General features: G+C 34.4%; 1 protein-coding gene and 1 long non-coding RNA gene across 7 annotated transcripts in view; one reads left to right on the top strand and one right to left on the bottom strand.

Annotated features, from left to right (window-relative positions):
- Positions 1 to 12100, top strand: part of LOC143663184 (uncharacterized) — a 33234-nt gene extending 21134 nt beyond the window's left edge. The window contains exons 2-3 of the long non-coding RNA XR_013165862.1: positions 10149 to 10349; positions 11743 to 12100. This is a non-coding gene — a long non-coding RNA (uncharacterized LOC143663184). The remainder of the gene's footprint in view (positions 1 to 10148; positions 10350 to 11742) is intronic.
- EXOC4 (exocyst complex component 4) overlaps positions 1 to 14428 on the bottom strand; it is a 970332-nt gene that overhangs the window by 616170 nt on the left and 339734 nt on the right. The gene's annotated exons all lie outside the window — the stretch shown is intronic.

Here is a 14428-nt window from a genome sequence, read left to right as displayed (position 1 = left end):
ACACTGTGCCAGGTGCTATGAATATAGTGGTGAATACATGCATGCAGGCTGATGGTGCTGATTATATGTGTGTGGTCAGTTGAAGGGACTACCACTCCTCCACAGCACTGTTCTAAGTCACCATTGAGTCTCAGCAAAAGGGACCTGCAGTAACTGTCGAATATGCCATATGTTGCTAGAGACTGCTGTGACTGAAAGAAGATAATGCCTAATGTAACCAGCTTTCAGAGTAACTGTAGGTATCAGTAAGTATGCCTCAATTTTCCTAACATGTAGGCATCAATAAAACACCTTCACTTAAAAGTCTTGAATATTTGATAGAGTGTAAACAAGAACTACCTTTTTTTTTGTTTTTACATGACAGCAGTAATACAAAGATATCTTCAATGATTTCTGTCCTGTCTATTAAAACAGCTGCTTTGAGGAGAGGCTAAAATATTTAAGATGCAAGGTAAAATAATAGCCAAGAGCTCTGTCTCAAGCTTAAAGAACATTATTATGAAGTCTGAAAATCATGGTTCAATAGTGCCATATATGTTTTTCCATTTCTGAAATCAAAGGTTCCTAATGATATAAAATAACTGCAATATCATATAGTCAGAGAACAACCAGTTTTATTACTTTTTATATTCAATCAAAATGCCAAATGCCATTCACAATACCACTGTTTCTGAACCATGAAAACATATTTAAATCCATTATTATTATTGCTTTTAAAGATGTCCAAAATGATCTAACTCCATCTTCTCATGAAGAGGTGATAAATTAAAATAATAATTTCCCTTTTCCACTCCACCAGGCAGAAATGGATATACTGCTCCCTGTTGTTGATGAGGTAATAGAAACAGTATTTTTATATCACTAATGCACTCATGGAATGAATCTTTTTTTTTTTTTTTTTGGTAATTATTATAATAGTAACTCATCTCAAACTTTCACATTTTAACACTGGCATCTTATTTTCAATTCCGTATTTAGTTTGCTTACCTCTTCGACAAATTTAAATGAATGAAAATTAGCTGGATTACAGGTGGTATAAACCCCAAAGAAACACCATATGGAGATCCATATGCTTTGGCACTCTATCAGCATGTGACAGAATCCTGGAATATAACTTCAGAGCAACTGACTCTCCATTGTATCTCTTTACTGGTGCCTCAGAACATTCACATTTTAAACTTTATGCTAACATTCTATGTCTAACTATGGAATACAGTAAATCAAAATGTATAGCAGCCATTTTTCTCCATTCAAAAACAAAGAGAGCAGTTTCAAACAACTAAAATTACAAAACATTATCTCCTGCAGAACAAGAAATCGAAAGGTAAAATCTTCTTTATAAAGAAAAACCCGGAAATAAAAATCGAACGCAAATCAATGAGTAGCTATAACAGTACTGTGTATAGCAACAGTGCAACTGAAAAGCATGTAAAGGTACAGGCACATCTCGAGTAGTAGAAATCTTCTATAGCATGTAATGAAATACGCTCAAATAAGGGCTGGTATTGACTACAACTGAATACAGGATGTTCTGCTATAAAAGGTGGGGACTAGGGTTAGAGATTCTTATTAGGGAACACTTACTGTGTGCCTGACATTTGTCTTGATGCTGGGGACACAATGTCACACCAGAGAGACATGGTTGCTGCCCTCAGAGAGTTTATGTGGTAAATATAAATGATGTACATGGCACCTCTCCTTCACTAGTATAGGACTGTTTAATATCTAAGAAAGTGACAGAGTTTCATGACAGTTATGGCTTCAATTCAGATACAAAAACATCTAACACCATATTTTATAGAAATTTTTATTCATAAGAAAGTCAATGGAGAAACAAAATACACTACTATTAATGTAATACACATAAAATTCAAAATTAAAAGTGCCAGAAAACAGACATTACAAAAAGAAATGTAAATTTTAACAAGCAATGCCTCATATGATAGTTTTAAAGTCAAGTTAATAGGAACAAAAGGTTTCTAAACTGTTATATAATGGAAATCTAAGACAAAAACCTTTTCCCAGACCTCAATAAGGCATCTGCCAAGATTTCTCAGGCTGCTCTTGCTTAGAATATATGTATAAATATAAGCAGAACAATAATATAGTTAGATGGATTATTTGACGTATGACACCAAAAGAGACTGATTAATGATAAATTTCAACTTAAAGAAGCATCAGATGAGGGTTTTGCTCTCGGTCAGCCTTCTCTTCCAATAACATGGAAGGAGAATACAGCCAAAATACATACCAAATTATGCATGTCACAAAACTAGGCAGACAATGAAAACAGAATTAGGATCCAAAAAGATCATTGCACACCAGAGCTGGGTCCCTAAGCTAAAAAGAAGAAAATTGAAAGAATGAAGATTAAGTTCTATAACAAGAGCTAAAATCAGTCATGTAAGAATAAAACAGTACCATGAAAAGGCAAAATAACAGCAGAGAAATTAGGATGCCAAAGAATGGGCGTGGAGAAAGGGATTGATTACAAAGGGGAACTAAAGTTCTTTGGGGAATGAGGGAAATATTCTATATCTCTATTGTGATGATGGCTACATGGCTATATATATTTTTCAAAATTCATCACATAGTCCACCTAAAAAGAGTAAATTTTACTGTATGTAAATTATATCTCAATCTGACTTTTATAAAAAGAGTAAAGTAGACAGATGTAGCATAAAAGCAACACCCATGAAAAACTCTTAAAATTCAATATGGGGGCGTGCAACGGTGGCTCTATGGCAGAGTTCTCGCCTGCCATGCCAGAGACATGGGCTCGATTTCTGAAGCCTGCCATTGCAAAAAAATAAAAGAATAAATATGAATCAATGGACAGCTCCTTTCCAGACTCATATTAATCGATATTAATAAAAGTACAATATCTAGAACAAGAGAAATAATCATCCAACTCTCCTCTAGTCTTGTCAAATCATCTCCGGAATAGAGTATGCTTTTTTTTTTTTTTTTTTTTTTTTTTTAAGGACTGACTTAAATTAACTAAAATAGTCAAGAATATCACTCAGAATGTTAAGGACCCTGAAAACCCAGACATATAAAATTGGTGGCTGGGGTTTTTTGACTGGAAAGCAGCAGGCTCGGAAGGAACACACTGATTATCCTCACAAGTCAGAACAGCTGCCATGTGAGACTGAAATTATACAATCTCGGTGGCTGTATGGGATCAAACTAGGACCAATATGTTTAAGCAACAGATATACACTTTAACCTAATAAAATACAGGGGAAATTCAAGTGTGGGGAGGGTACTCGCACTAGATGGCTTTTTTTTTTAACATGGGCAAGCACCGAGAACTGAACCAGGGTCTCTGGCATGGCAGGCAAGAATTCTGCAACTGAGCGACCATCACACCACCCACTAGATAGCTTTTAAGAGTCTTTAGTATTGAAAATAGTTCAAATGAGGGATGAAAAGTATCTGATCTGGAAAACTCGCAGTGAATATGGAAAGAATTATAGGAAAAATATTTTAAAATAAAACCTAAATAACTGTGAGGATGTGAAGAAGTAAAAGAAACAGAAGTTAAGTCAAGTTCTGATATTTACTGGAGAAAAGGAAAGAACCTAACATCCATTAGGCTCTGAGGTATCAAGTGTTGGCTTGACATTCAAACATATTTAATTCTCAGAACAAACCACTGATGTATGTAAAGTCTACCTTCAGAAAAGAGGAAATTACAGCTTAAAGAGGTTCAATAATTTGTTCTATTACTAAACTGGAAGAGGTAAGTGTGATGGTTTAAAGCTCTATGTACCCCAGAAAAGATCATGTTCTTAAAGTTAATCCAGTCCTGTGGGTATGGACCCATTGTAAGTAGGATCCTTTGGTGAGTAGGATTTTAAATTGAGATGTGACCTACCTCATTCAGGGTGGGTCTTAAATCACTTATTAGACTTTTATAAAAGGATATAAGAAAGACCATACAGAAGAAAGTCCCAGAGAAGCTGAGAGAGAAGCAGCCAGAAGCTGGAAGAAACAAAACCAGGGAGAGGAGGGAGACACTAGCAGATGTTGCTATGTGTCTGGCCATATGACAAAGGAGCTAAGGATCACTGGTAGCCGGTCTTCCAGGAAGCATCGCCTGTTGATCCCCTGAGCTGGAGGACATTTTCATGCCTACGAACTGTAAGTTGTAAGTTGAATAAATCTTCATTGTAAAAGCCAATCCATTTCTGGTATATTACATTTTGTCAGCTTTAGAAAACTAAAACACCAGGAATCTTAAGATTTGACTATAAAATAAACACTTTTCTCCTACTCACAGTGATTCCCAGAAATAGAATTTACTTATCTGGAAAATTAATTTTGGGGAGACCCTTTGTTTCTTAACGGTACCAACAAATGAGGCATTACTAGACTTTTTTCCTCATAAAACAAGTGTTGAACTTAAAGTGGGGGAGGAGGGAATATCTCATATATGAGTAAACAGCAGCTAAATATCATGCAGACAATAGGACTGTTTAATGAACGCCTTTATCCCTGCAAATTTTAAAATACTGATTCACAAGTTTCTAAATCCTAAGCATATATAAAGATCTCTTGAGCTTTAAATGCCTAATGTGAATGGGATTAGAAAACAAAATGATCAGAACAAAAGGTAAAAAATTACCCTCCTATTCATTCAAACCTTATCTCCATATAATTTCATGTACTAGATACAAAGCCCTGAAGCATACTGACCAGGAAAAAGAAGCAAAGAAATTTACAAATACAAGATAAGGTTTCTTCCCACAGCTAATCAATGCAGTACATCAATATCCTGTTGCTACAGAAACAGAACACAAAAGGTTATTGCTTTAATTTCCCTAATTTGGTTAAACCCCATATTTGATAAAATATCATCTAACAAACGTATGGGTCCAGGAGTTCAAGAACAAAAGAAAAGGGGAAAAAAGAACAGTGTTGGGATTCTGAAATTTCAGTTAAAAAGAAGAAAGCATCAGATACTGTGAGGTGACCTAATTTAATTTGTTACAGGAGTTGATATAAAATGGGTTCTGAAGTCCTTGATCCTGACTGAAAAAGAGACAATTCCAAAACAAAGATATCAGATTCACATGGAGAAGTAAGGTAAATCAGTTTCCTACTAGGAAGGCAAATGAATGGCGGAATTCACTATAAAAGTCACTTTAACCAGCAGGAATTGTACCAGATTTCAATTTAACTTGATCTTTAAATGAATAGGAGGCTAGAAGACAGATAAAACAAAACATTAGTCCTAGACATGCTGTGATTATCAAGATTTCTAAAATTTATTTTAGATCTGAAAGAGAAAATCAAAGCTGGAATTGTTAAAATCATTCAGTTGAGCACAAATATCTGTAAAATTTACTTTTCCAATCTACCTGGGTATAATATTTAAGTTAGGTTATAATTATAAATGATAAGGAATATTTTGCTTTGCTCAGAAAATATATGCTGAGTTCTTAACACCGTGATTTTTTCAAAGCACCAGTATTTGCTGCTTACACCAGGCAAAAAATAAATGTATATAATCGTCATCATAATGTAGCCCCTAGCATTTGCTATTTAACTTTGTTCTGAATGTTATAATTCAAAATTTTCCAAGTAATGCTATTTCTCGGAGAAATAAGATATACCTAATTTCATTTACAGCCTAACTAAAGACTGAGGGTCCATTTATCATTTTTAAAATGCTAGCTAGCAGATAAGATTAGTTTCCGTCACTCACTGCACTGTCAAGATAACTCAATATGATTGCAAAGTCAATTTTTATGGCCATATTTCAACAAAGAATAAATGTTCCCATGGAGTCTAGTTTGTGGATCTCAAAGAATTTGACTGATATGGAGGATAAATGACAAGGACACTTCTAACAGTAGGTTTATTTTATAATTTCATACTACCTTATCCTAAAGAAGATCTAGAAGGAACTACCAAAATTATTTAAGTCTGGATAAAAGCAGTATAGAAATAAAGCTTAAAGGAACTAGGATTATTGACTGAAGAAAAGGCAACACAAAGATAACCTAATAGTAGTCATTAAATATATGAAAGTTTATGGTATGAAGGATGGGTGGAAGCTGTTCAAGCGAGCAACATAAGCAAAAATGGAATTAAGGAATCAGGTAAAATGAGGAAAGGAACTTGCCCACAGAATAGGCATTAGACATTGAAAATATAGAAATATTTGCCTCAAACTCAACACTAGAGAATACCAATGGAGTAACAGTTTGGGTGGAGTCAATAGGATTGATCAAATTACACTTTGTAATTTCAGACAGATTCCAGGTAATCTATCTAATATTCCAAGAAAACATTAAGTTAAACAGAAACATAAAAATGTCCTTTAAGGGAAATCTTACCATATGAGATTATATCAGGATATTTAATTTACATACAATTGAATTTCAGCAGAGTCAACAAAAATCTTTCTGATTGTCTTCTGAAATCAATACCAAAGGGAACTAAAATTTTATTACCTTAGGAAAATCAAACTGCAAACCCAACTAAGAGTTCAAGAACAAGTCTAAAAATCTCATTTGCCAATACAGTCAAGCTGTTATATTTCTAGTGTAACTGAAAATAAGCAAAAAAATATATATATTTTGAGGGTAGTACAACAGTGGCTCAATGGCAGAATTTGCACCTGCCATGCCAGAGAGCTGGGTTCGATTCCCAGTGCCTGCCCATGCAAAAAAATAATAAAATAAAATAAAATAAATATGTATATATATATAAAACTATGATCATCTTATGGCTCTCAATTAGCATATTTCTAATGTAAACACATTAAATACTATTAATATTTAAAACCTCTAAATTTTCATTTCATTGCATTCTAAATCCACCAACAATTTTGAAAAAACAATTTTCCGAATATACAGAAGAAAAATACAGCTGTTACTTATACTCAAATATAGAATTTAATGTCATTCATTAAATTAGTTTCAAATCACTTCAAGACATTTTAGGAACACTTTTTTTTTTATTTTTTTTTTTAAATGGAACTGTCCCAATTTTATTTATTTATTTTATTTTTTTTATACATGGGCAGGCACCGGGAATCAAACCTGGGTCCTCTGGCATGGCAGGCAAGCGCTCTTGCCTGCTGAGCCACCGTAGCCCCCCAAGGAACACTTTTAAATAGGCATTGTCCAAGTGACATCATTTCAAATAATTTTAAAAATGAAAAAAGATTAGTTTCAAAAATGCACTTATAAGGCGGACCACCGTGGCTCAGCAGGCAGAGTTCTCGCCTTCCATGACGAAGACCCAGGTTTGATTCCCGGTGCCTGCCCATGCCAAAAAAAAAGCACTTATATTATACTAAAAAGAGACAAACTGATATATGAGTTCAAGAATGTCAGAGTCTACTAGAAATCAAAAGTACATGACTATCCCTAGGGAGATTTCATACTCTGCCTTCTTCAATGGTAAGCCCTCTTTCACATTATAAGAATATAATGGCTCAGGAAAACACTTCCCCCCCAATTACTCATATCACTGTCCAGAATTCTTTATACCCTCATACAGGTTAAATATTTACAGAATAGAGGCCTAAGTCAGCTGAGATAAATTTTTCTTTAAAATATAAATGTTTCTTGGTGGATGATTCATACCTAGAAGGTAAGATTTATGGGGCAATGTGCCAGTTTGAATTTGCTGTGTACCCCAGAAAAGCCATGTCCTTGAATCCTCATTTAATATTGCTGGATGGGATCTTTTTTTTATTGTTTCCATGGAGATGTGACCCACCCAGTTGTGGGTGGTAACTTTTGATTAGGGGGTTTCCATGAAGATGCGTCTAAACCCATTCAAGATGGGGTTGCTTACTGGAGTCCTTGAAGAATGAACCATTTTGGAAAGAACCAACAGAGCCACCAGAGCTGACAGAACCCAGACATTTAAAGATGAGTGGGAAGCCATTGAAAATGTCCTGGGAGAAGCCGCTGAAGAAACCTGGAGAGAAAGCTAGCAAATGTGCAATGTGCCTTTCCAGCTAAGAGAGAAACCCTCAACATCATCGGTCTTCTTGAGCCAAGGTATCTTTACCTAGGTGACTTAATTTGGACATTTTCATAGCCTTGCCTTAATTTGGACTTGATTTCACAACCTTAGAACTGTAAACTTGCAACCTAATAAATTCCCCTTTTTAAAAGCCACTCCATTTCTGGTACATCACATTTTGGTAGCAGCCAGCAACATTATTCCCAACTGTCTATGGCCAACAGCCTTCAAAGGTGTCAGGGAAATGCTAATACAGGAGTGCTAAAGAATGGAGTATGTAACAGCTACAGGCATTCAAGCATGGAAAACTAAGCCAAGTGCCATTTGGGCCTAATCTCTCAGAGATGACATCCTAACTTATGCATTATGTATAGTGTGCAAATTTCCAAAATTTTTGAAAATCTAGGGAGAACAGTTTCCAATAAGAAAAAGATAAAAGTAAATAAAGACTACAATTTATTCAATTAAACCTAAGTACACTAGATTACAAATGTGAGTGATTCAAAAACATATTCTTTCTCAGAAATTATTTCATATAGATATAAACATTCAGATGGGGGAGCACGATTTTCCTTATTGTTATATATTTTATCATGAAACTTTCTGTTCCTAGAAGTAAAAAATAAAATTGCTATTAATATCAGAAAAAGTGAAATAGCAAAATGCTTAGATTATTGTGCAAAAAGACCCCTCAAATTATTTATTCCAAATTTCAAAAACAAAATATTTTTAAAAAATTGTTTTTTGATGAAAAAGTAATAAGAAACTAAATGACTGTTTTTCTGTATAACAGAGTCTCTGTTTTATAATGGAATGGTATTAGACTAGCAAGTGAAACCGGCAGTCTATCATGTCAACATACTGTTGCATAACATGCAAATTGACAACTGCTGTGGGAATCTCTCAGAATAAGAGACCCAAACCTTTTGAATAAGGAAGGAATGACAACTTACCAGAAACATACACACACACATACACACACACACACAAACACACACACACACACACACACATATACAAACAGCTATGCATTAGTAAATGAAAGCACAGATTTGGAAATTACATTTGTAAATCTGAAAGTGAATAAAAAGCAGCTTAGCAATTTAGCAATTGGTTATAAAAATGAAGTCAGGTATGGAAAACTTATTAATGTTCTTTTAATAGTTTTCTAGGTAATAAGAACTATCATGGGGGTAATCAGTTGGTTTTTGATGTTTCCTTTTCCTGGGCACCTAGTACAATATGTTCCTAAGAAATTTCCAGTAGTGGCTCACTGGCAAAAGGTAGGAAAACAGTCTTTTAGGGATGGAATATGAAGAAAGAAACTCAGTGGCAACAGTCAGATGGTATGTGGTTTACCACAGATTACATAAAGACAAAAAGTAGCCATCAGGAGAAAATTTTAGCTCCCATAAACAACTGCATTAGAGAAGCAGGTGCCACTTATATGATAACAAGTAACAGCAATAGTAATAACAAAAAGCGACTTATGTTTGTCTAATACCTTCCTTCTGTAGTGTTCTACTGCAGTCAGGTTTTGGGGGTTGGTGGTGGTGTGTGGGTTTTTTGAACACACTTGAATTATAGAATGGTATACCAAAGAATCATGACGCAAGAAGGGATCCTGCAAAACTACCTACAGTGGACCCACTACCTCTAAGGTGGATTTTTTTCCTTTACTTGAAAACTGGTAAGTCATAAAAGAAAGAAAACTCCCTATTATTATTATTATTATTAATTTTTAAATATTTTTATTGACAAAACACACAAACACAAACATTCTTAACATACAAACATTCCATACTTGGTGTACAATCAATGGCTCACAATATAATTAGATAGTTGTATATTCATCACTATGATAATTTCTTAGAACATTCGCATCACTCCAGAAAAAGAAATAAAAAGCAAAAAGAAAGAATGCATACATTCCATACCCCTTACACTTTCCTCTCAGTGACCACTAGTATTTCCATCTATCCGATATATTTTAACCTTTGTTTCCTATTTTTTTCCATACCTCTTACCACTCCCTTTCATTGATCACTAGTAAAACTCCATATTATTAAATCATCACAACATATATTGATATTTTGGTTAGCTTTTAGAGAGATCATATGTCTAGGGCAAATGCCTTTTCTGTTCTTGATTAACAGGTACTAAGATATCCTGTCCTCACTTAAATCAGAGAAGAATCTAAGGCAACCGTGATACAGAACTCTACCGAGTCAGTCTTGCCAAAGAGAGCTGGGTCCTGAATTCATAATTTGAGTTCATTTTAAATTTCAAACACTGACAGTTATGCAAAACAGAAAAATACAGTCTTGGAGGTGAAGAGGAAAATGAGACACACGGAGGTAACCATTTATTTGCTTCAGATACCAGCTAATAAAAATAAAAGATAAATAAAATCTTACTTAAAGCATCACAGTGCTTGAAAGTAAGACAGAATAAAGAGTGAAGCTATCCCCATTTCTATGTGGGGGCATGGCATTCTGCCATTCTGCTTTCTTTCCAATTCTTTATAATCATAACATGTTGTGTGTGTGTGTTAAAATATTAAATTGTTCTTTCTAGGAGTAATGAAGTAGAATCTTAAGCATACCAAAGGTACAAGGTACATGGGTGAAAGAAGACAGATCAGAATGAATTTATATCACAACTGTACTGGATAAAAAAGAATAAATGAAAAAACATACATATGCAATAATTTCACTAAAATAAGTGTGGCACTGTGACCAATTCCTCACACATATATTCTGTATTCCTAAGGACATTTCAAAAACCTTGAAAGCAGGGACTCATATTTTAAATCTACATAATAAAATATATATCATATTTTAATATATATATGATTTATATATATAAATACATATTTCCAATCAGAGAAGAAAGGGGAAAAAATTTTAAGGTAAAAGATTTTAAGAAAAGGAAGAGAATTCTTTGTATAGGTGAGGAAAAAATGTTTAACAGCAAATAAAGGAAAACAATTCTACGCCAGCAGAACAATAAGGCAGAAATGAGGACTCTCCCATAAAGATGATCCACCCATTCTGAAAAAGCAACACCAGGGAATTCTGAGAATTCAGTCTTTGCTAAGTGAATGAATGCTCTTATTTGCCAGCTATTGTGCCATAGAGGAAAGGAGCTAAGTTGGATTAAGATCTGGCTTTGAGTCTTGGATTTGCACCTTAGAGCTATACAACTTTGGACAAGTTTCCAACCTCTGAGCCAGTAACTTCATCTGTTAAAATGGAAATGCCTCACATATCTTTCAATCACAATAAAGCATATAAAAAAGCAAAGAACATTGATGAAGTTGTTGCTTCTGAAAAAAAGAAATATGTACTTATAGAAGAAAACAAAATGAACCAAAATATGGGCTATTGTGACTGATATCACAATAAAAAAAAACTTTTTACAATTATGTCTTCAAACCATAGAATTATTTTTTTTTCATGATTACACTAGAGTATCAATATATCTTAAGTGTGGAATATATTTTCATAGATGATTTCCACTAGTAGACATTTATCTCTTGGCAATAAAATGAACAAAGTAAAGAATGAGATACACTCTGCTTCAGCAGATGAGTACACTAAAAAAGAAAAAGTAAGGTATAAGAAGTATAAGACATAAAAGGTAGCTACACAAATGGGATAAAAGAGAATTTTCATTTTTCAACACCTTTCACATAAACCAACAAGGCAAACACTATTAGTTTAATCAGATATCCACTTTTCCTTACAGGTTCATAGATGCCAGAATAGACTACATTTCTGAGTCTTCCTTGCCAGTAGATACGGTCATGTAACTCAGTTCTGACCACTGAAATATTAAGAGGAAGTCAGTATAAACAACTCCAGAAAGAGAGATGTGACCTACTTTGCCAATCCCTGGTTCCTACTGTAAAAAAGTAGATACGATGTCAAAAGTTCAAATACCCATGTTGGACAAGGAGAAGGAGATGATGTTAGGAATGAATAACACACATACTGAACAATAAGAGAGAAGGAGCCTGGATCCTTGAGACATCATGGATCATAGCCATATGTTCACACTTGACTACCAGGCTATTATGAGAGTGACAGAAATAAAATTCTAACTTGTTTACACCACTGTTAGGTTGAAGTGTTGAGTTTCTGTGATTCACAACCAAATCTACTCCTATAGCCATGAAGAAGATGCCTGGTAGGAAGCCATCAGTTTGATAAGTGAGATTTAAAATGGATTGGCAGGAAGAAAGTAAAAAGCTCAGATAAAATAGGTAACATGGGAGACCACAGGTTTGACTAGAAAAAGTACTGTGGTGGGGGTTGTAGCCAATACTATTTTGCTGAGAAAAAGAAGGCTGGTTGGAAACAATACTGAGGACTTTATTCATCTAATACTAATGACTAAAGCATGGTCAAAGCAAACATCCAAGGGCTTAACTGTCAGCTCATAAGAATCACTAGTCTTTGGGGTTGGAAATAAAGAGAGAGAGATTGAGAGAGAAAGAGAAAATGATCAACCTTACAGAAAAGCATGGGGAACAGTACTGCATATAAAAGAGTATTATGATATACTGAACATTTACTCTCAGTAGGGAACACTGAGTAAGGAGACATTTTCTTCAGGTTGCTCTATTTAATCCTCATAATAACTCAACTAATCCCTATTATTATGGCTCAGGATAGTGTGGCTGGAAGAGGTTTAGTAGCTCAAAAAGCCAGTAAGAGGAGGAACAGGAATCCAAATTCAGGTCTGACTCAAAAAAACCTTAGTTTCCATTACATTATGCTGCTACCTAAAAATTCTAATTCTGAACAAAACTCCAGACTTAAAATGGAAGCAAAATTAAAAACCCAGATTGGTGTAAAAGACAGGAGAAACAAATGTGTTACCACGACATTAATCTGAGTCATCAGATGACATGATAGTAACAGATATTTTGCAAAAAAACAAATACATTTAGAGTTTATAGTAGCAACAAAATGGATGCTGGAAATACTAGTCTTGGTAAAAAGAAAATGACAGCTTGTTTAGCACATCATATATATGATTCTTATTAGCATAATCATATATATCTATGATTTTAGGCCTAGAGTCTATAAAAGAAAAAAATCTACAAAATATAAAGAATTTTTAATTATATAAATAATTATATTACTTTATGCATTAAATTTGTTTCAGTAAAGCAGTAACAGAATCCCTACTCCCATGCTGTACTTGGTTTGAATGAAAATCCTACAATCCTTTGAGAATGTTGGTACAAACTTTGGTGCCACTCCTGCTTTCTACCATGTTTCTATTATTTGTGCTTACTGTAAGAGAAGTTGGATTCACAATGGCTACTGTCATTCAGATTCAGATACGATTATGTTAAGTATAAGGAATTTTTAAAAATGAAATTTTTGTCATAATTATCTGCTATCATGTTAGCCACATGAGGCAGCTGCTATGTGCTTAAAAAGCAAAATTACTGCAGTTGGAGTCAGAAAGAGACTTTCATTCCAGGTCCAGCTTTTACTTATAGGCAGAGTGACTTGGCATGTCACTTACATGCTTAGAGCTTCATCAACAAAGGCAAGATAATGGCTTATCTCAAATGCCATGTCAAATGTCAAGGGCCACAAAGATATTAGGGTTTACAATGGACACTCAAATATATATAGTATCTGAGTTGAACTGACACACAAAAAGATATATAGAGAGAGCTGTTTCATGTGCTCAGAGTTATTATTGCATAATTTGTGGCCCCATACCATCTCAAAATAATGACTCGTAAGCCTTTTAAATACACTGCCTGATAAGTACAAAAATCCAAATATGTGTAAACAGAAGCGCTACTGACAAGTCAGTAACTAACGCTTTGGATAGTGTCAACTCTGAACATAAAGATTCCATCCAGTCTATACCTTATTTTTTCAGTCTGTTGCCAAAAATAATGTATTTTCAATCAGCAGTTCCTAGGTTAGATATGAGTGGCTCAGTGAGACCAAAGGTAAACATGCTGGTTATGTTTGTTGATTTGACATCACAAGAGAAGCCATCTTCAAAGTCTATTTATTCCCTCCCTTTGTTTAATTCAGCCTGATTGACTTTGAACACTGATGTAATACTAGTTTGGTGTGTCTATATGTAAGTGAGTTTATACACATGCTAATTTAACTCAATATTACTAGGTTAAACTGCAGAGAAAATATTTCTCAGGCCTTGATTAATGCCTGCATTAAGCCATCAGACCCCATCACAAGCCCTGCTGATGAGTAGCTATTTGGACACACACAGGGCTGTGATTGCCATCCACTTTACTAATCAGCAAGTTCATATTTGCTGTTAATGTGACATTGATGAACACGAATGATGCTAATGTGACAGTGATGAACAGAAATGACAGCTCAGGGTTGATTAAAATTAGCTAAGGTTTTTCAATCCTGGACATAATAGAGGG

Source organism: Tamandua tetradactyla, chromosome 1 (assembly GCF_023851605.1).
Source record: "Tamandua tetradactyla isolate mTamTet1 chromosome 1, mTamTet1.pri, whole genome shotgun sequence".
NCBI lineage: Eukaryota > Metazoa > Chordata > Mammalia > Pilosa > Myrmecophagidae > Tamandua > Tamandua tetradactyla.
This window is presented reverse-complemented; position numbering and strand designations above follow the sequence as displayed.